At 40.3% G+C, this 21,234-nt stretch overlaps 1 pseudogene; it reads left to right on the top strand.

The window, feature by feature from the left end:
- The first annotated feature begins 5,089 nt into the window (after positions 1-5,089).
- On the top strand, positions 5,090-9,884 carry Ubap2-ps1 (ubiquitin-associated protein 2, pseudogene 1; annotated as a pseudogene).
- Positions 9,885-21,234: the final 11,350 nt, after the last annotated feature.

Genomic DNA, 21,234 nt, shown 5'->3' on the forward strand with positions numbered 1-21,234 from the left:
TATTCTGTATTGTTATATTCAGCACACTTCCTTTAAAAATATGAAATTATTAAGACTGATAGATAAGCTCTCCAGAATTGAGTATGATTTTCCATCTCTGCAGTGGTGTTTCTAACATTGTCTCTGTGACCTTCCTGTACTTGAATAATCAACATTTCTTGCCTTAAGCATATATCTAAAATGGATATGATATGCCATTCATTTTAATATTGCCTTTATTTGAAATTTAATCTACAAATTTACAAATGTTTCATCTTCCATTATCATTTTTCTCACTCTTCTTGTGCCAACATGAATCCTATAATGTCAAAAATAACGAGTATTTTTCCTATGTTAGTTTTTCTCTTAACGTGTCCAGATGGAATCTCCATATATTTCCTCCAACACAAAAGACTCAAAAAATTCAGGATGCTTGGGAGAACCTTCTCAAGGAACTCATGTGATGCCTATGGGTAGTTCTTTCAGGTATCCTAAACACTTTGAACATTTGTAGACCGGTGGAAGTGCTTCCGGGTGGGTTCTAATGACAGGGTTGTTAATAAGCTGTGCATATTCCCTGATGTTGTATGTCTGTGAAATACTTTCTGAGATATATTTTACACTTCTCTAGTAAAAATCATGTAATAAGGTAAATTGTATCCAAATATTACCCATAGTTTTGTTTTTATAACTTTCTGGTCTTAGTCAATATAATTTTTATTCTTAGAGGATTTCTTAAAGTTTCAAGCACCAGTACTTCAAAGATGACATTACTTAAGCCCTGGGCTTCCACATTTTCTGAGATTGATGATTTTCTACATGAAATAATAATTCTAAATAATTCTTTGGAATGTAATTTGAAGGGTAAGTGATTGGTAAGGGTTCGATTTTATATTAGAAACATATAAATGGCATCACCTCATGTGAATATTTGATACTATTTTACAACGTAGATTGTTTCAGTCATATTAAATCCTCATATATCACATGCAAATACAGTTAGAATTTTGAAGCCTCAAAGTATAGAAGCCCTTTAACTATGGAAGCAAGAAACAAACCTTATTGAATTATATTCTTCAGATACAAGAACACAATATATTGAAATTTGTACTGAGGCGACCCAAGTAAGGAACAGCATCTGCTTCTCAAACAAGTATCAGCATTAAGAGACAAGTATGTATTTATTTTTGTAATTTTAGTTACTAAAATAATCTAATTATTTTATGATTACATTAAATAATTGCACAGACATAATTTTATTACATTATTATTAATCTTTGCAACACACCAATTAGTTCATATTACCTAAACAGTAACTTCAATTACTAATATTTTAGAAAAAATTAAAAGATAGGATATTTTGCACTGAAATTGCGGTAGGAGTGACTAAAACTGATTGTTCACTTGAACAGCAGAGAAAGAAGAGAAAGAACTCTTCTTTTATTGCCAAATTAGTCTAACCTAAAGACATTTTAGAAACAATATCTTCATTCATAAATACTTAAAAATATTACTGAACCAAAAATAGATTGGAAATATGAAGAAGAATTTTGAGTAAGAGGAGAGTGTGGAGCAGGAATAAAGGAGATGGTAAGAAAGTGTAATGGACAGTGAACATGATAACTATATGAAATATATGTATGAAATTTAAAATAAAATATTAAAATGATGGTTTTGTTATGACCAAATCACGAGGTCCCCACAGATCTCCAGAGATCACCAGGAGTCCAACTCGTATGCAAAAGCAAAGAGTCTCTTACAAGCCATCCCTATTTATCATGGTAACAGCATGAGGGACTTTCCACCTAGGCAGTTACATGTTTGCTTGACATTTCCTTGGGACACTTCTATTGGCTAGTAAAGATTCTAGCTTGGTATGAACAATGGTTTCTAGCTAAGTCAATGTACTTTATTTAGACATTAGTTACTTTCCCCTTAAGAACTAATTGGTTGTCTCTAGAAGTAGAGCTGATATTAGCCAAGGACAATTGTGATTCTTACCAGGGTGACATGGCTCTTGGAACAAGTTGGGAGTTTGCCAGTAGCTGAGGTTATTCACAGGGCAAGTTAATAAAAAATGGAGTGTAAAAGCAAAATGGAGTTTGTAATGTTAAGCTGGGCCCTTCAGGTTGTGTGCACTTGTATAATTTTCTTATTAAACATTATAGATATTTGAATCTCTCAAAAATTTGTATATAAAGTACTAAATCTGAGAAATCATAGAACTTTAAAACATATTTGTACAGTTTGTATGGATATTTTAAGTCTTCTGATCCAATGCCTAAGTGTTTTTATACATTGTTTTTATATTGATTAAGCATAATTGGCAGTCTGTACGTAGACAAACAACAACAACAAAAAATAAAATACAGCCATATTTGTCACCTTGCACAAAGCTCAAGTTCAAGTGGATCAAGGACCTCAATATAAAACCAGATACACTGAACCCAATAAAAGAGAAAGTGGGAAAGAGCCTTGAATTCATTGGCACAGGGGGAAATTTCTGAAACAGAACTCCAATGGCTCAGGCTCTAAGATCAAGAATTGATAAATGGGACCTCATGAAACTGGAATGTTTCTGCAAGGCAAAGGACATAGTCAACAGGACAAGGCAAACTACAGATTGGAAAAAATCTTCACTAAGCACATATCTGATAGAGTGCTAATATCCAAAATATATAAAGAACCCAATAAACTAACCTCAAAAAAAAAAAAAAAACAAAACAACAACAACAAAAAAGAACAAAAACAAAAACAAAAAAGTCCCCACAAACAACCCAATCAAAAAAACAGAAGTATAGAAGTAAACAGAGAATTCACAGCAGAGGAATGTGGGATGGATGAGAAGCACTGAAAGCAATGTTCAAAGTTCTTAGTGATCAGGGAAATGGAAATCAAAACAACCCTGAGTTCTACCTTATACCAGTCAGAATAACTAAGATCAAAAACTCAGGTGACAATAGATGCTGGTGAAATGTGGAGAAAGAGCAACACTCCTCCACTGTTGGTAGAATTGAAAACTGGTACAACCACTCTGGAAATCAGTCTGGAGGTTCCTCAGAAAATTGAAAATAGATCTGCCTGAAGACCCACCTATACCATTCTTGGTTATATAGCCAAAAGAAGACCCAACTTGCCACAGGGGCTCATGTTCCACTATGCTCATAGTGGCCTTATTGGTGGGAGCCAGAAGCTGGAAACAACACAGATGCCCCACGATGTAAGAAGAAACACAGAAATGCGGCTCATTTACACAATGGAATACTACTTAGCCATTACAAAAGAGGATATCCAGAGTTTTGAAGGCAAACGGATGAAACTAGAAAATATTCTGAGTGAGATAACTCAGACCGAAAGGACATGCGTATCATGCATTCACAAATAAGTATATATTAGCAAAAAAAAAAAAAAAGCCTACAGAATATCCAGGACACAACACACCAGACACAAGTAGGTTAATAAGCTGAAGGACCCAAGTAAGGATGCCTCAATCCCACTTGGAAGGGAGAGGGAAGCAGTCACTCATGGGGCCCTGACATTGTTACTGATGTTGGGGGTGCTTACAGAGAAGAGCCTAGCATGGCTGCCCTCTGAGAGAGAGGCCCAACAAGCAGCTGACTCAGATGCAGATTCTAGCACCCAACCAATAGATGGAAGCCGGTGACCCCTGTGGTTGAATTGGGGAAAAGCTGGAAGAAGCTGTGGAGGAGGGTGGCCACATGGAAGACCAGCAGTCTCAACTGACCTGGACTTCCAAAATCTTTGAGCCATCAACCAGGCAGCATACAGCAGCTGATATGACGCCCCCAACACATACAGCAGAGAGGGGGGTCTGACTTCAGTGACAGAAGATGCATGGAACCCTGCAGGGACTTGAGGCCCAGGATTGGGGAGGTCTGGTGGGATGGGGGTGGGTACATCCTCTTGTAGATGGGGGTGGGAGAATGAAGTATGGGATGGGGACTGGGGGTGGGTTAGGTCTGAATGGTAAAAAAGATCAAAGACTAAAAATGCAACAACTAAAAAAACTAATTATTGGTTGGTAGTCTTAGTGATCTAGTCATTCACACAGATCATGTATTATAAATGGCTCATTGTTGTATCCACTCTTTGAGGGATTCCATCGCCCTATCTGACACAAAATTAGAAGGAAGTACTGTTAGCCTCCACAACATCGGTTCAGAGAGAAGCAAGTAGGAGAATCAGAAACAAAAGTCACAATTGCACTAAATACACGAGAAAGATCTCTAATTTAATAAAAAATAAAATGTTTAATTTAAGAAGTTAAACATCATTCTTTTTTTCAGACAGCAGGAGGCCAGATATGAATCAGTATATTATAGTGCTTGAAACTTATTAGAATGTTTTACACCACTAATGCTTTTGTTTTCTCCTTTAATTTCTAGCTTAAAATATATCAAAATTATGTACTGTCACAGTGCCTTTGATAGTGAATGTTCTTTTTTAAATATCCTTCAGTTAAGGTAAGTGGAAGTATTAGCTCTAAGTTGAGGTCAGGTCAAAACCTTAATCCTTAATTTTAAAACCAGACTAAAGTTTTAAGTTAATAGAGTATATAAAAATAGTAGCTTGTCTCAAAATTTGACATGGCAACTCACAGTGCTGACAGCTGAATGATCTAGATTTTCTTTTCATTTGAATTTCAGATGTAAGAATGCTCAGGCATTGTTGGAGTTCGGTTAATCAATAGTTTATATCCTCTAGGGTTTTTTTTTTATTTTTTAAATATAATTGTTACTATTGGGCATGCATTAACTCCTGCTTCATAGAACCAGAGAAACTACTTTTCTATTACTTTGACTTTGGCTAAAATCCTAATTGGATTCAGATAGCAGGAAGTCATCACTGTAATAAGTAGTCTAGTGTATAATGTTCTTTTATTTTTGATAATATCATACTTAATATTAAGCTTTTAGGTGATGGTTTTGTTTCTATGCAACACTATTTTTCTCAGTACCATAGCAATGGTCATATTACAAAATACAACTGTGCTAGCTAGGAAACCTAGTTATTCAACTTACTAAAATATGTACATTATACCTTAATACTCATGTCAGTCCAAGTATGTGACACAGATAAGGCCTTATCAGAAGGACTTTTATTTTGTTAATAAATTTTAAAATCATAAATATTCAGTTTCATCATTAGAAATATCTGAATTACAAGTGACTAGACAATAATCCTACCAACTAGAAATAAACAAAGGAAAGCAACAGGTAATTTAAATATATATATATTATATATATATATATATAGGTTGTTCTAAATCATACAAATATGTTTTAGATTAGACTTAGATTTTCTTCTTTACCAAAAAATGTATTTAATTTTAAAGTTTTTCAAACAAAAATGCATGATTATATTTAAGTGACCATAAAAATTCTTAAAAAGTATTTGGAAGAATTAAAATTTAAAAACATATCAAACAGGTTTTTTTTTCTTTTTTTTTTCTTTCTTTTCAGAGCTGGGGACCGAACCCAGGGCCTTGCGCTTGCTAGGCAAGCGCTCTACCACTGAGCTAAATCCCCAACCCCAAACAGTTCTCATTCCAAGATACTCTGGTCACATGTTTAATTTATAAACTATGCAACCACTTCTGCTTTGAAAGAGGCCAAGCAGTGGAGGCAGAGGTAACAGCAAAGGTAGCTGCAGGGGCGGGTCCCAAATCCAAAGAGAGTAGCAGTGGGTCGCTCCGGAAGTGCAGCTTTGTTGTGTTACTTTATAGACAGATGTAATCCACATGCACCTGTTAGAAGTCTTTGAGGAGGCATTGAAGACCAGGTTTTGTGACGTTTTAGCAGAGGGATATTGTTGCTTGTGGATGGAAATTTTGTAATTTGTACATACATTTTTGTATACTCTGATTATGATGACTTCTGTGAACAATGATCATTGGGGAGGTGCTTGGGAAAAACCACAGACGCCAACAACACACACAGCACAGTCACAGAAACAGGTGGAACAGTCAACGGTTGAACAAATGTGGCTTGCTCAAGTGATCTTTGAAAGAATGATTCAGATTTTAAAGCTGAAGTCAAACAGCTTATGGAAGTGAAGGGAACAAATCCGCATGAAAGCACAGTGGCCCTACATGACTATAATGGAGATATGAACAAAGCTATCAATATACCGCTGGAAGGGCATTCTGACACCTCATGGGAAACTGTAGGAGGGAAGAAGAAGAATTTTGGAAGATAAAACTCAGAAAACAAAGAAAACAAAGAGAAGAGAACAGCGAGAGAAGCAAGTCATACACCAGGAAACAACCACCACAAGGGAAAAGGTGACAAATGAGGCCAAGCTTTCAAAGGTGAAGAGAATGGAACTGATTGCAGCCAAGGAAACAAGCCTTTGGAGAGAGGCAAGTGGCCCGAGGCAGAGGATTTGGAGGGGCAGGGAAAGAGGGACAGGAAAGTTCTCTGCTCAAAGCCTGGGGGCATTCAATCCTGCAGACTATTCAGAGTCCATGCCTACAGATGACTGTGGGACAAATTTGGTAGTTTGGGAAGCTGCTCAGAATGGTACAGATAAGGGACCTGAAGCGCTGGCAAAGCCTCACTCTGTAGGAGCTGCCAAGTAAAAGTTCTTATGGACTTAAAGGTTTCTGGAAGAATTCTGTGGAAGTGTGGACAACAGAAGACTGGAGTGAAGATCTTTCTGAAACAATAGTATTCACGGCTTCATCTGTTCCAGCAGAGAATCAAGTCATGCCTGGGTAGAGCATTGATCTGGTTGCCTTGCTCCATAAGCCTGCTCCTCCCTCCTCCCTCTCAAGCTGGGGAAGTCAACTCCTTTGAAAGGTCCCAGCGGGAGGGCTTTAGCCAAGCCCTTGTCTTCATAAATTCTCAGCACAAAGATTGATGGCACCAGAGACTGCAAACTCCACCTGTAGCTCATATTGTCCTCAGAGTTTTTAATCTGCCTTTGGCTAAGGATTGGAGAGCTGGCTCTATCAAAAATGGTGAACATCTCCAACTCCCAGAATTTGAACAAGTTGAGACCGTTTCCTGCCACGACAGTGTGACACCACCCGTCCACTTCCCCTCCACCACTGCAACTTGGGACCTCAAGCCTGAGCCCTCAATTCTCAGTCATTTGGACTCTCCAGTTCTCAGCCGGTTGAGCCAGCGACAGTGACACCAGACCCAGCCAGTCAGTGTTCCTTCTCCTTTTGAGTCCCTTTCTTCTTAGATAAATCACTGAGAATCAACACCTAGAAATGGTCCATCTACTGTCAGCAGACTTTTGCCGCTTCCTAACATGACAGTTGAAAATGCTGTATCTGCCCATCTGCCACAGCCCAAACATGTTAAACTCCCTAAGCATCCGATACCTCTACCTTCTAAGGTTCCCTAGTCCATAGTGGAAATGCCTGAGGTCTGCAGATGTCTCAGGGTTGAATGTTCAGTTTGGGGCCCTGGAATTTGGATCAGAGCCATCTCTTTCTGAGTTTGGATCAACAAGCTTCAGCCTGTGAAAATAGTAATCAGATTCCTATCAGCTTGTACCCGAATTATTTAAGCGAGCCCTTAAATGCCTCTTTTCTGATTGGATGACCAGAGTTGTATAGAGCCCCACCTTCACAACCTCAGTCATTAGCTTTTCCACTCTGACCAGCTAGTCCTTGAGCTCCACTACTCAAATAACCACTTCTTCCTCTTACAGACTGGAGTTCTGCAATACCAGGATTGCAGACCAAAGCCCTGCAAGCCCAGTAGACTCAACTCCAGGCTCTGTTGCTAACAGGCATGGTGATGACCAAAGTCAGTACACAGTAGACACTACTTCATCCATTTCAGCTCCAAAGAAGGGAGATTCTTCTGCCCTCGGGTCTGTGAGCTCCCTATCTACTACACTGGACTTCTGCCGTCTTCGTGGGCCCTGGAGGGCAGCTTCCTGCTTACCCCCATCTACAGTTATGATGAGCTCCAGTTGCTGCAATGACTGCTGCCAATGGATTACTATGCAGCACCCACAGCCCTTGCCAGCTGAGATGGGAAGTTAGCTAATAATCCATATTCAGGTGATGTCACAAAGTTTGGCTGAGGAGTCTCTGCATCTCCTGCACCTCCAAGGATACCTCCTCAGCACAGTAGAGTCAATCTCACACGCACCACACGGACCAGCAGCCCTTTCTGAGTCCTGCTCTGCCACCTGACTACAGCTATACCGGCTTCCCCTACTACACAGGCGTGCCCAGTGCCTTCCAGCGTGGGCACACTATGTCTGTCCCTCCAACCCCAACAAAGCAGCACGGTGTGACTCTCAGCACTCCACCGACCCTTTTACAGCAGGCCAGTGGCTATAGCAGCATACTTTCAGCACAGGTTATGATGATTTGACCGAAGGGACAGTGGCAGTAGACTACAGCAAGGATGGCTATGATGGATCATCTCAGGCACCAAACAAATCGACTGGTTCTGGGCCTGACAAAGGAGTGTCCGTATCTTGAAGCACTGTATTACGTGATACGACTGGTTCTGTTTACAGCATGACAACTTTTGACAAGCAGGGATTTCATGCAGGGAGTCCTCCACCTTTCAGCCTGCCCCTCTGCCTTGGGCTCCACTGGGCCCCTGGCTCCTGGAGCAGCCCCTGGTACCGTCCCTGCATATCATGCCAGCCAACAGCCACCCCATTCCCAGCTGCTGAACCACCACATACTGTAGGATGCCACAGTGAGAGAAGTGATGGAGGCAGCCTTCCCACTTTGGGCCAGGGGTTCTGTTATGGCCTTTATAGCCCTTTCTCCTCTTCCTTCTCAGAATGTCTCTCGTCAGCGCAGTCTGACCACCTTCCTGAAGCTCAAATCTCAAGTCTCCAAATCCACCTACAGCTACTCTTCGTACTGGACAAACTAGAACCTGAAAAGGAGGAGGGGGAGCTTTTGGACAGGATATACTCTGGGCAGGAATGAACACATGCAGCACATTTTTGGGAGCCTGGTGCCCTTCCTAGAGACATAACTCTGTCAGCTGAGCCTCCGTTGGAAGCCTGAATCCCAGACCCACTATAGTATGTAATGTATTTATGAATGTATTTGTAGATGTGATAGAAGCCTGGACGAGCTGGGCTGTGACTACAGGTAGCATACAGGTGTGCTTTCCCGGTGGTATGGACGCCCTGAGTAGAGCCAAGTAGGCCCCACCCCCACCCTTCGGCCTTCAGAGCTTCCATGTTGCCCCAGTACACTGGGCTGCTGGGTATGCCACTGAAAGACTGGTGGTTTGGGGTTGCGTCAGTACCAATGAAGAATCACGACTTAACTCACTTCCTGTGAATCATTGTTTTTCCCTTTAGTCTTTTTTTTTGAAAAACGGATCCTTTTGTCATTTGTCATGGTCCCCCTTCCAACAAATCTTAATGTGGAAATAGAAGTGATCCCTGTCCAGCATAAGCCTGGTGCCTATATGGCACAGCAGAGGCTTCTGCTTTAGGTCTGGTCCTACTCTAGGGATTTGTCTTTTCTGACAAACTATTAAAAAAAATCTGAACTAGGTTTCAGAGACAGAGAGAGAGAGAGAGAATTTAACAAAGTGTTTTCCAAATTTATTAATCAAATATGTATAACAATGCTTAGAATGGACCAACTACTGAAATCTATTTATGTAATAAGTGCTTATTAGGGGTTTAAATTAATCCTGTGTTGGTATAAATTAACTTCTGCTCCAAAAATGGTTGCAGTTGTGTATCATTCCTTCATACAAACTGTTTTCTCTCTTTCTGTGACTGCTACATCTATTATATGTGTTTTTATTTTATTTTTTTACAGTTTTGTAGATCCTGTCTCTGAGACTGACAGATTTCTTGCCTGAGCATGGACGAGAGGTTGTTTCATAGAGCAAATAAAAACAACATGAAGAAAGTGATACATCCTACTTCCAACAGCTTTACCTCTTATTATTTCCTTAGGAAGTGTTGGGGCTCAGCTCCTATTTTACTTTGTCATATGTCTTAGGGTTTCTAATGGTGTAGCAAAACACTATAACAGAAAAGCAAATTGGGGTGAAAAAGGTATATTAGGCTTACACTTCCTGATCATAGTTTATCTCTGGGGGAAGTCACAAGAGGAATTCAAGTAGGGCTGAAACCTGGAGTAAGATGATGCAGAGGCCATAGGGGGATACAGCTTACCAGCTTGCTTCTCAAGCTTGCTCAGCCTGCTTTCTTATAGAGAAACCAGGACGTCTAGCCTAGGCATGGTACCACCCACCTTGGGCTGGGTGTTCCCTTTTTGATCAATAATTGAGAAAATTCCATACAACCATATCTCATGGAAACATTCCCTCAGCTGAGGCTCCTTCCTCTCTAAATACTCTAGATTGTGTCAAGTTGACTTAAATCCGGCCAATACATGAAGCTTTACAAAGGAATTCATTGGTGTTCTGTTCAGGAAAACTTCCCCTGTGCCTACGCACACAATCTTTGAACATGTTTTTCAACAAATATTCACACTTTCTTATACGAGACTCACCTAAACTCATAATTAATGTATCTATTTACCAAACTAAATGTATAGTAGGACATTTAATTCTGCCATAAATTAGCATGAATTACTATTTTTTGAGTAAAAATATTTTTCACAGTCAATCACTTGGAAACAACTAAATTTTCCAAGTATTTTTATTAGGTAAAACTTACCCTAGTAGAATTTTAACTGGAAGGTAAGCCTTTGTAAATTAATGCTGTTAGTGGACTTTTCATCTAATGAAGACCAGGATTATTCATTTTATATGAGAAAGTGTTTATAAATTCTCTATGTCATAGCACTGTTGGTATATTGTGTCTGAGAATATGTTCATATCTTGGTGACTCATTTCACTAAACTATAGACTTTTAGATATGCCTTCTTAGTACCTATTACATTTGTGAGTACAGACATATTTACATTTATATAAATAAGAAGTAATATTAATTTGCATAAAGATAACACAAATGTTATAGATTATACGTATATGTCCTCAGGCAATTTTAAGATATATGCTTGATTATATTTCTCATTTCACTAAGGAAGAGAAAGATCTTTAATAATTGACAGCTAAAATCCATTTTAAATGTGTGTAGGATGATGAGTTTTGTGTCTCAGAGAGAAATTTCAGGTGAAATTTTCCATAACTTATGTTAATGGTATTGATCTACAATTTTTGTTTTAGCAGCAAACTTAAAGAAAATAATCAAATTATTATGTGTTGTTGTTTTGTTTTTCCTTTATATTTTTTCTTAATTTGGGAGGTTATAACATTTCTACCCTTCCTTTGCTCCCTCCAAATACTTCTATATAACCAGGCACTCCACCGCCCAGCTCTTGGTCCCCCCAAACACAATCCCTCCCTCCATCTCTTCTCCCCCTTGGAAGGATGCAAACCCTATTGGTTATTTCTCAACCCTGACACAATAAGACTTTGCTAGGTTAGAAACACCCTGTCCCACTGAAGCCAGACACAACAGCCCAGTTATGAAACATATTATACAGACAGGCAACAACTTTAAGGACAGCTCCCACTCCAGTTGTTGGAGGACATACATGAAGACCAAACTGCACATCTACATAAACCCTAGATCCAGCCCAAATATGCTCTTTGGTTGGTAGTTTCAGTCTCTGAGAGCTCTCATGTGTCAGGTTTGCTTGACTCTGTTGGTCTTACTCTAGAGTTCATATCCCCTTTCCGGCCTCCAATCTCTACATTTCTTTCAGTCAGCTGCTAGGTGGAGCCTCTTAGAAGGTCACCACACTAAGCTCCTGCCTGCAAACATAACAGAGTATCATTAATAGGGTGAGGGATTGTTACTTGCCAATGGGATGAGTTTCAATTTATTTCTTGGCCACTCTCTCAGTATCTGCTCTCTTTGTCCCTGTATTTCTTATAGACAGGATCAATTGTGGATTGAAAGTTTTGTGGGTGAGTTGGTGTCCCTATAATTCCACTAGGGTTCCTACCTGGCTAAAGGAGGTAGCTTCTTCATGTTCCATAACCCCATTGCTGTGAGTCTCATATGATTCCTTGGAGGTTCCCCCATCCCAGGTCCCTTTTATATCCTCAAGATGCCACCCTCCTCCACCAGTTGCAGATTCCTATTTATTCTCCTGGCCCTCTGCCATCTCAGCTGTCTCTCCCCAAACCTGATCCTGAACCCCCCATTACCCTCCTGATCCCATATGCTACTTAGTTCCCTCCTTACTTCTGCCTCCTAGGACTATTTTATTCCCCCTTCTATGTGAGATTACTTCTTTTTTAGCTTTTCAGGTCTATGGAGTACAGCTTAAATATCATATACTTTATGGCTAATACCCACATAGAAGTAAGTGCATAACATGCATAATTTTTGGGTCTGTGTTTGCTCACTCAATATTCTCAAGTTTCATCCATTTTCTATAAAAATTCATGATGTCTTTTTTAATAGCTGAATACTATTCTATTGTGTAGATCGACCGGGTTTTCCTTATCCACTGTTTGATTGCAGGATACTTAAGTTGTTTCTAGTTTCTGGCTATTATGGATAAAGCTCTAATGAATATAGTTGAGCTAGTGTCTTTGTGGGGTGTTACAGCATCATTTGTGTATATGCTCAGGAGTGGTACAACTGTGTCTTGAGGTAGAACTATTTCCAGATTTCTGAGAACATGCCAAATGAATTTCCGTTGCCCATTCACCAGCAATGAAGGAGTGTTCCCCTTTCTCAACATCTTTCCAACATGTGCTGTCACTTGAGGTTTTATTTTTCTTTTCTATTTTTATACATATGTTTAAATAAGGAAATTTGTATGGAAAGAGTTAGTATAACCTCTTATTTGAAAGGAGAAACAATGGGGACTGATCTGGAGGGAAAGGAGTTTGAATTCATGATTCCATTTCATAACCTAAGGGAGAGGCTCCCTAAATTACGTCTGAAGAAGTAACATAGTACACCTTTAGCATCCTCTGCCCTTTCAAATAGCTGGGCTAAGTGAAAAGACAGAGGAAAGGACAGAAAGCAAAACACAACAAAATGTGCTTTAAAAAGAACAACGCTCCACACCCGCTTCCTGTGCAGGCAAACCTTTTCTACAAATATATGAGGTGGAAAGCAGATGGAACAGGGCCCCTTTCAATAAAGGAGCCTTGCACAGAGGCTCACAGGCACCACTGCTTTTGGATTTTGACATGCAAAGATGGGACTTGGGGATGTTGGAAGTTTGAAGCAGGCAATTGGGAGCTGCAGGATCCTGGAAGATCATTAGTCACAACTGGTAGGCCTAGTGGAGAGTAGAACTGGGTGACTGTACTCATCCCCAACACTTACCACTCTGTTCAAAATAACTCACCTTAGAGGCATCTCACAAAATAGCTGGCTTTCCCATGCACCAAAGAATACAGAAGACAGAGAAACCCAACCGCCTGGTCAGGTGGGCACTCCTGAGGCTGCAGAGCGGAAGAGACCACCAACACTGCCCACCCCTGCCCACATCCCTGGCCCAAGAGGAAACTGTATAAGGCCTCTGGGCTCCCGTGGGGGAGGGCCCAGGAGCGGCAGGACCCCGCCGGACCCTGAAGGAAACAGACCGGATAAACAGTTCTCTGCACCCAAATCCCGTGGGAGGGAGAGCTAAACCTTCAGAGAGGCGGACAAGCCTGGGAAACCAGAAGAGACTGCTCCCTGCACACACATCTCGGACGCCAGAGGAAAAAGCCAAAGACCATCTGGAACCCTGGTGCACTGAAGCTCCCGGAAGGGGCGGCACAGGTCTTCCTGGTTGCTGCCGCTGCAGAGAGCCCGTGGGCAGCACCCCACGAGCGAACTTGAGCCTCGGGACCACAGGTAAGACCAACTTTTCTGCTGCAAGAAAGCTGCCTGGTGAACTCAAGACACAGGCCCACAGGAACAGCTGAAGACCTGTAGAGAGGAAAAACCACACGCCCGAAAGCAGAACACTCTGTCCCCATAACTGACTGAAAGAGAGGAAAACAGGTCTACAGCACTCCTGACACACAGGCTTATAGGACAGTCTAGCCACTGTCAGAAACAGCAGAACAAAGTAACACTAGAGATAATCTGATGGCGAGAGGCAAGCGCAGGAACCCAAGCAACAGAAACCAAGACTACATGCCATCATCGGAGCCCAATTCTCCCACCAAAACAAACATGGAATATCCAAACACACCAGAAAAGCAAGATCTAGTTTCAAAATCATATTTGATCATGATGCTGGAGGACTTCAAGAAAGACATGAACACACTTAGGGAAGCACAGGAAAACATTAATAAACAAGTAAAAGCCTACAGAGAGGAATCGCAAAAATCCCTGAAAGAATTCCTGGAAAACACAATCAAACAGTTGAAGGAATTAAAAATGGAAATAGAAGCAATCAAGAAAGAACAAATGGAAACAACCCTGGATATAGAAAACCAAAAGAAGAGACAAGGAGCTGTAGATACAAGCTTCACCAACAGAACACAAGAGATGGAAGAGAGAATCTCAGGAGCAGAAGATTCCATAGAAATCATTGACTCAACTGTCAAAGATAATGTAAAGCGGAAAAAGCTACTGGTCCAAAACATACAGGAAATCCAGGACTCAATGAGAAGATCAAACCTAAGGATAATAGGTATAGAAGAGAGTGAAGACTCCCAGCTCAAAGGACCAGTAAATATCTTCAACAAAATCATAGAAGAAAACTTCCCTAACCTAAAAAAAGAGATACCCATAGACATACAAGAAGCCTACAGAACTCCAAATAGATTGGACCAGAAAAGAAACACCTCCCGTCACATAATTGTCAAAACACCAAACGCACAAAATAAAGAAAGAATATTAAAAGCAGTAAGGGAAAAAGGTCAAGTAACATATAAAGGGAGACCTATCAGAATCACACCAGACTTCTCGCCAGAAACTATGAAGGCCAGAAGATCCTGGACTGATGTCATACAGACACTAAGAGAACACAAATGCCAGCCCAGGTTACTGTATCCAGCAAAACTCTCAATTAACATTGATGGAGAAACCAAGATATTCCATGACAAAACCAAATTTACACAATATCTTTCTACAAATCCAGCACTACAAAGGATAATAAATGGTAAAGCCCAACATAAGGAGGCAAGCTATACCCTAGAAGAAGCAAGAAACTAATCGTCTTGGCAACAAAACAAAGAGAATGAAAGCACACAAACATAACCTCACATCCAAATATGAATATAACGGGAAGCAATAATCACTATTCCTTAATATCTCTCAATATCAATGGCCTCAACTCCCCAAAAAAAGACATAGATTAACAAACTGGATACGCAACGAGGACCCTGCATTCTGCTGCCTACAGGAAACACACCTCAGAGACAAAGACAGACACTACCTCAGAGTGAAAGGCTGGAAAACAACTTTCCAAGCAAATGGTCAGAAGAAGCAAGCTGGAGTAGCCATTCTAATATCAAATAAAATCAATTTCCAACTAAAAGTCATCAAAAAAGATAAGGAAGGACACTTCATATTCATCAAAGGAAAAATCAACCAAGATGAACTCTCAATCCTAAATATCTATGCCCCAAATACAAGGGCACCTACATACGTAAAAGAAACCTTACTAAAGCTCAAAACACACATTGCACCTCACACAATAATAGTGGGAGATTTCAACACCCCACTCTCATCAATGGACAGATCATGGAAACAGAAATTAAACAGTGATGTAGACAGACTAAGAGAAGTCATGAGCCAAATGGACTTAACGGATATTTATAGAACATTCTATCCTAAAGCAAAAGGATATACCTTCTTCTCAGCTCCTCATGGTACTTTCTCCAAAATTGACCATATAATTGGTCAAAAAACGGGCCTCAACAGGTACAGAAAGATAGAAATAATCCCATGCGTGCTATCGGACCACCACGGCCTAAAACTGGTCTTCAATAACAATAAGGGAAGAATGCCCACATATACGTGGAAATTGAACAATGCTCTACTCAATGATAACCTGGTCAAGGAAGAAATAAAGAAAGAAATTAAAAACTTTTTAGAATTTAATGAAAATGAAGATACAACATACTCAAACTTATGGGACACAATGAAAGCTGTGCTAAGAGGAAAACTCATAGCGCTGAGTGCCTGCAGAAAGAAACAGGAAAGAGCATATGTCAGCAGCTTGACAGCACACCTAAAAGCTCTAGAACAAAAAGAAGCAAATACACCCAGGAGGAGTAGAAGGCAGGAAATAATCAAACTCAGAGCTGAAATCAACCAAGTAGAAACAAAAAGGACCATAGAAAGAATCAACAGAACCAAAAGTTGGTTCTTTGAGAAAATCAACAAGACAGATAAACCCTTAGCCAGACTAACGAGAGGACACAGAGAGTGTGTCCAAATTAACAAAATCAGAAATGAAAAGGGAGACATAACTACAGATTCGGAGGAAATTCAAAAAAATCATCAGATCTTACTATAAAAACCTATATTCAACAAAATTTGAAAATCTTCAGGAAATGGACAATTTCCTAGACAGATACCAGGTATCGAAGTTAAATCAGGAACAGATAAACCAGTTAAACAACCCCATAACTCCTAAGGAAATAGAAGCAGTCATTAAAGGTCTCCCAACCAAAAAGAGCCCAGGTCCAGACGGGTTTAGTGCAGAATTCTATCAAACCTTCATAGAAGACCTCATACCAATATTATCCAAACTATTCCACAAAATTGAAACAGATGGAGCCCTACCGAATTCCTTCTACGAAGCCACAATTACTCTTATACCTAAACCACACAAAGACACAACAAAGAAAGAGAACTTCAGACCAATTTCCCTTATGAATATAGACGCAAAAATACTCAATAAAATTCTGGCAAACCGAATTCAAGAGCACATCAAAACAATCATCCATCATGATCAAGTAGGCTTCATCCCAGGCATGCAGGGATGGTTTAATATACGGAAAACCATCAACGTGATCCATTATATAAACAAACTGAAAGAACAGAACCACATGATCATTTCATTAGATGCTGAGAAAGCATTTGACAAAATTCAACACCCCTTCATGATAAAAGTCCTGGAAAGAATAGGAATTCAAGGCCCATACCTAAACATAGTAAAAGCCATATACAGCAAACCAGTTGCTAACATTAAACTAAATGGAGAGAAACTTGAAGCAATCCCACTAAAATCACGGACTAGACAAGGCTGCCCACTCTCTCCCTACTTATTCAATATAGTTCTTGAAGTTCTAGCCAGAGCAATCAGACAACAAAAGGAGATCAAAGGGATACAGATCGGAAAAGAAGAAGTCAAAATATCACTATTTGCAGATGACATGATAGTATATTTAAGTGATCCCAAAAGTTCCACCAGAGAACTACTAAAGCTGATAAACAACTTCAGCAAAGTGGCTGGGTATAAAATTAACTCAAATAAATCAGTTGCCTTCCTCTATACAAAAGAGAAACAAGCCGAGAAAGAAATTAGGGAAACGACACCCTTCATAATAGACCCAAATAATATAAAGTACCTCGGTGTGACTTTAACCAAGCAAGTAAAAGATCTGTACAATAAGAACTTCAAGACACTGAGGAAAGAAATTGAAGAAGACCTCAGAAGATGGAAAGATCTCCCATGCTCATGGATTGGCAGGATTAATATAGTAAAAATGGCCATTTTACCAAAAGCAATCTACAGATTCAATGCAATCCCCATCAAAATACCAATCCAATTCTTCAAAGAGTTAGACAGAACAATTTGCAAATTCATCTGGAATAACAAAAAACCCAGGATAGCTAAAGCTATCCTCAACAATAAAAGGACTTCAGGGGGAATCACTATCCCTGAACTCAAGCAGTATTACAGAGCAATAGTGATAAAAACTGCATGGTATTGGTACAGAGACAGACAGATAGACCAATGGAATAGAATTGAAGACCCAGAAATGAACCCACACACCTATGGTCACTTGATTTTTGACAAAGGAGCCAAAACCATCAAATGGAAAAAAGATAGCATTTTCAGCAAATGGTGCTGGTTCAACTGGAGGACAACATGTAGAAGAATGCAGATCGATCCATGCTTATCACCCTGTACAAAGCTTAAGTCCAAGTGGATCAAGGACCTCCACATCAAACCAGACACACTCAAACTAATAGAAGAAAAACTAGGGAAGCATCTGGAACACATGGGCACTGGAAAAAATTTCCTGAACAAAACACCAATGGCTTATGCTCTAAGATCAAGAATCGACAAATGGGATCTCATAAAACTGCAAAGCTTCTGTAAGGCAAAGGACACTGTGGTTAGGACAAAACGGCAACCAACAGATTGGGAAAAGATCTTTACCAATCCTACAACAGATAGAGGCCTTATATCCAAAATATACAAAGAACTCAAGAAGTTAGACCGCAGGGAAACAAATAACCCTATTAAAAAATGGGGTTCCGAGCTAAACAAAGAATTCACAGCTGAGGAATGACAAATGGCTGAGAAACACCTAAAGAAATGTTCAACATCTTTAGTCATAAGGGAAATGCAAATCAAAACAACCCTGAGATTTCACCTCACACCAGTGCGATTGGCTAAGATCAAAAACTCAGGTGACAGCAGATGCTGGCGAGGATGTGGAGAAAGAGGAACACTACTCCATTGTTGGTGGGATTGCAGACTGGTAAAACCATTCTGGAAATCAGTCTGGAGGTTCCTCAGAAAATTGGACATTGAACTGCCTGAGGATCCAGCTATACCTCTCTTGGGCATATACCCAAAAGATGCCTCAACATATAAAAGAGACACGTGCTCCACTATGTTCATCGCAGCCTTATTTATAATAGCCAGAAAATGGAAAGAACCCAGATGCCCTTCAACAGAGGAATGGATACAGAAAATGTGGTACATCTACACAATGGAATATTACTCAGCTATCAAAAACAACGAGTTTATGAAATTCGTAGGCAAATGGTTGGAACTGGAAAATATCATCCTGAGTGAGCTAACCCAATCACAGAAAGACATACATGGTATGCACTCATTGATAAGTGGCTATTAGCCCAAATGCTTGAATTACCCTAGATCCCTAGAACAAACGAAACTCAAGACGGATGATCAAAATGTGAATGCTTCACTCCTTCTTTAAATGAGGAAAAAGAATACCCTTGGCAGGGAAGGGAGAGGCAAAGATTAAAACAGAGACTGAAGGAACACCCATTCAGAGCCTGCCCCACATGTGGCCGATACATATACAGCCACCCAATTAGACAAGATGGATGAAGCAAAGAAGTGCAGACCGACAGGAGCCGGATGTAGATCGCTCCTGAAAGACACAGCCAGAATACAGCAAATACAGAGGCAAATGCCAGCAGCAAACCACTGAACTGAGAATAGAACCCCCGTTGAAGGAATCAGAGAAAGAACTGGAAGAGCTTGAAGGGACTCGAGACCCCAAAAGTACAACAATGCCAAGCAACCAGAGCTTCCAGGGACTAAGCCACTACCTAAAGACTATACATGGACTGACCCTGGACTCTGACCCCATAGGTAGCAATGAATATCCTAGTAAGAGCACCAGTGGAAGGGGAAGCCCTGGGTCCTGCTAAGACTGAACCCCCAGTGAACTAGTCTATGGGGGGAGGGCGGCAATGGGGGGAGGGTTGGGAGGGGAACACCCATAAGGAAGGGGAGGGGGGAGGGGGATGTTTGCCCGGAAACCGGGAAAGGGAATAACACTCGAAATGTATATAAGAAATACTCAAGTTAATAAAAAAAAAAAAAGAAAAAAAAAAAGAATACAGAAGACAGACATTTGTGCCTTTGGTTGTAAAAGATTCCCAATGGATGCTCTAACTCAAACTTGTTGAAAATGAAGGCAAGGTGGACCTGAAAGGTAACATGAAGGTACCTCGAAGAGAGAAGACTTCATTGATGTGAGGAGCCGGGTCTACACAGAGTTGCCTAATGTCCTCAGTGGGCATACTTTTGTGCCCTGGGCTCTGAGCGTCAAATTATTCATGACTTCATCACGGACTATCTGGAAAGTGGCTCCAGAAGTCAAGACCGCAAGGTTGATATTGATGTGTTATGCCCATGGTTTTGGAAATGAACCAGCTTTTCTGATTGTTTATTGCAGTCATCCTATGTTGATCCCCCTTAAGGAATCTCAGACCTAGAAGTGTTCTGTGAACTCTGAATTTGAAGATGGTAAACTTGGGAATAAGACAAGAAACAACTGTTAAGTAACCAGACCAAATGCAGCAGGCAGAAGTTTTCACAAGTCCATGCTACATCAGGACCAACAAATCTGAACAGTCCTTGTTGTCAAACTATGGATTGTACCATCAGTGCTCCCAACGAAACCATTAGGAGGTAACATCAGTAGCAAGGAAAAAAAATTTTTCTGCTCCACATAAATCCATCTCAGCAGTTAAAAAAGACAAAACAAAAATAAAAAAACAAAACAAAACAAAAAACAAACAAACAAACAAAAAACAACCCAACAACCCAGTAGGTATTGGGTTTTAACTGTCCCCATTAAAGGCCATGGCACTGTGCATGATTTTATCACTGATCTGAACATGGTGGTTTGAAATTAACATAAGATCCAGTCCTATTACACTTGGAGTTTGACTCTAAAAACCTCATGAAGAGATATTGCACCTTAAAACATCTCTACAGGAAAAACCTGGCTTGACCAGATCATCCTAGTGGCAGGGACATTTGGTCTGACTCCTACCCTCTGTCCCCAGAGTCTACTTGCAAATATGCTTGTCAAACAGGAGAAACCCACTGCTGATGTCACAGAAGTGGTAAGCACACCAACTTGACATGCAATTCCCTGGCCTTTCTTGCATCGCATGTTTGAACTTTGTCAATATGGTGGCAGTAAGATGGAATCTCAGTGTCATTTTGATTTGCATTTCCCTGATGACAAAGGACTTGGAACATTTCTTTTTTTTTCCTTGTCTTAATTTTTGAACAATATATTTTTTTTATTAACTTGAGTATTTCTTATATACATTTCGAGTGTTATTCCCTTTCCCGGTTTCCGGGCAAACATCCCCCTAATCCCTAGAACATTGGAGATTCTTCTGTTGAGAAATCTCCCTTAGCTCTGTACCCACAATCTATTGGTTGTGTTCTTTAGAGGACCATCAGTCATCTGGATGGCTTTAGTACCTGAATGTTTCTTTTGTAGTAGGTATTGGAAACCTCAATGATCCTAGTGTGTGAGGCCTCTGGTGGTTATCCTTGGGCTATATAGTTCTGAATCTGCAAGTCTGAGGAAGGTGGGC

This window comes from Rattus norvegicus, chromosome 2 (assembly GCF_036323735.1).
Source record: "Rattus norvegicus strain BN/NHsdMcwi chromosome 2, GRCr8, whole genome shotgun sequence".
NCBI lineage: Eukaryota > Metazoa > Chordata > Mammalia > Rodentia > Muridae > Rattus > Rattus norvegicus.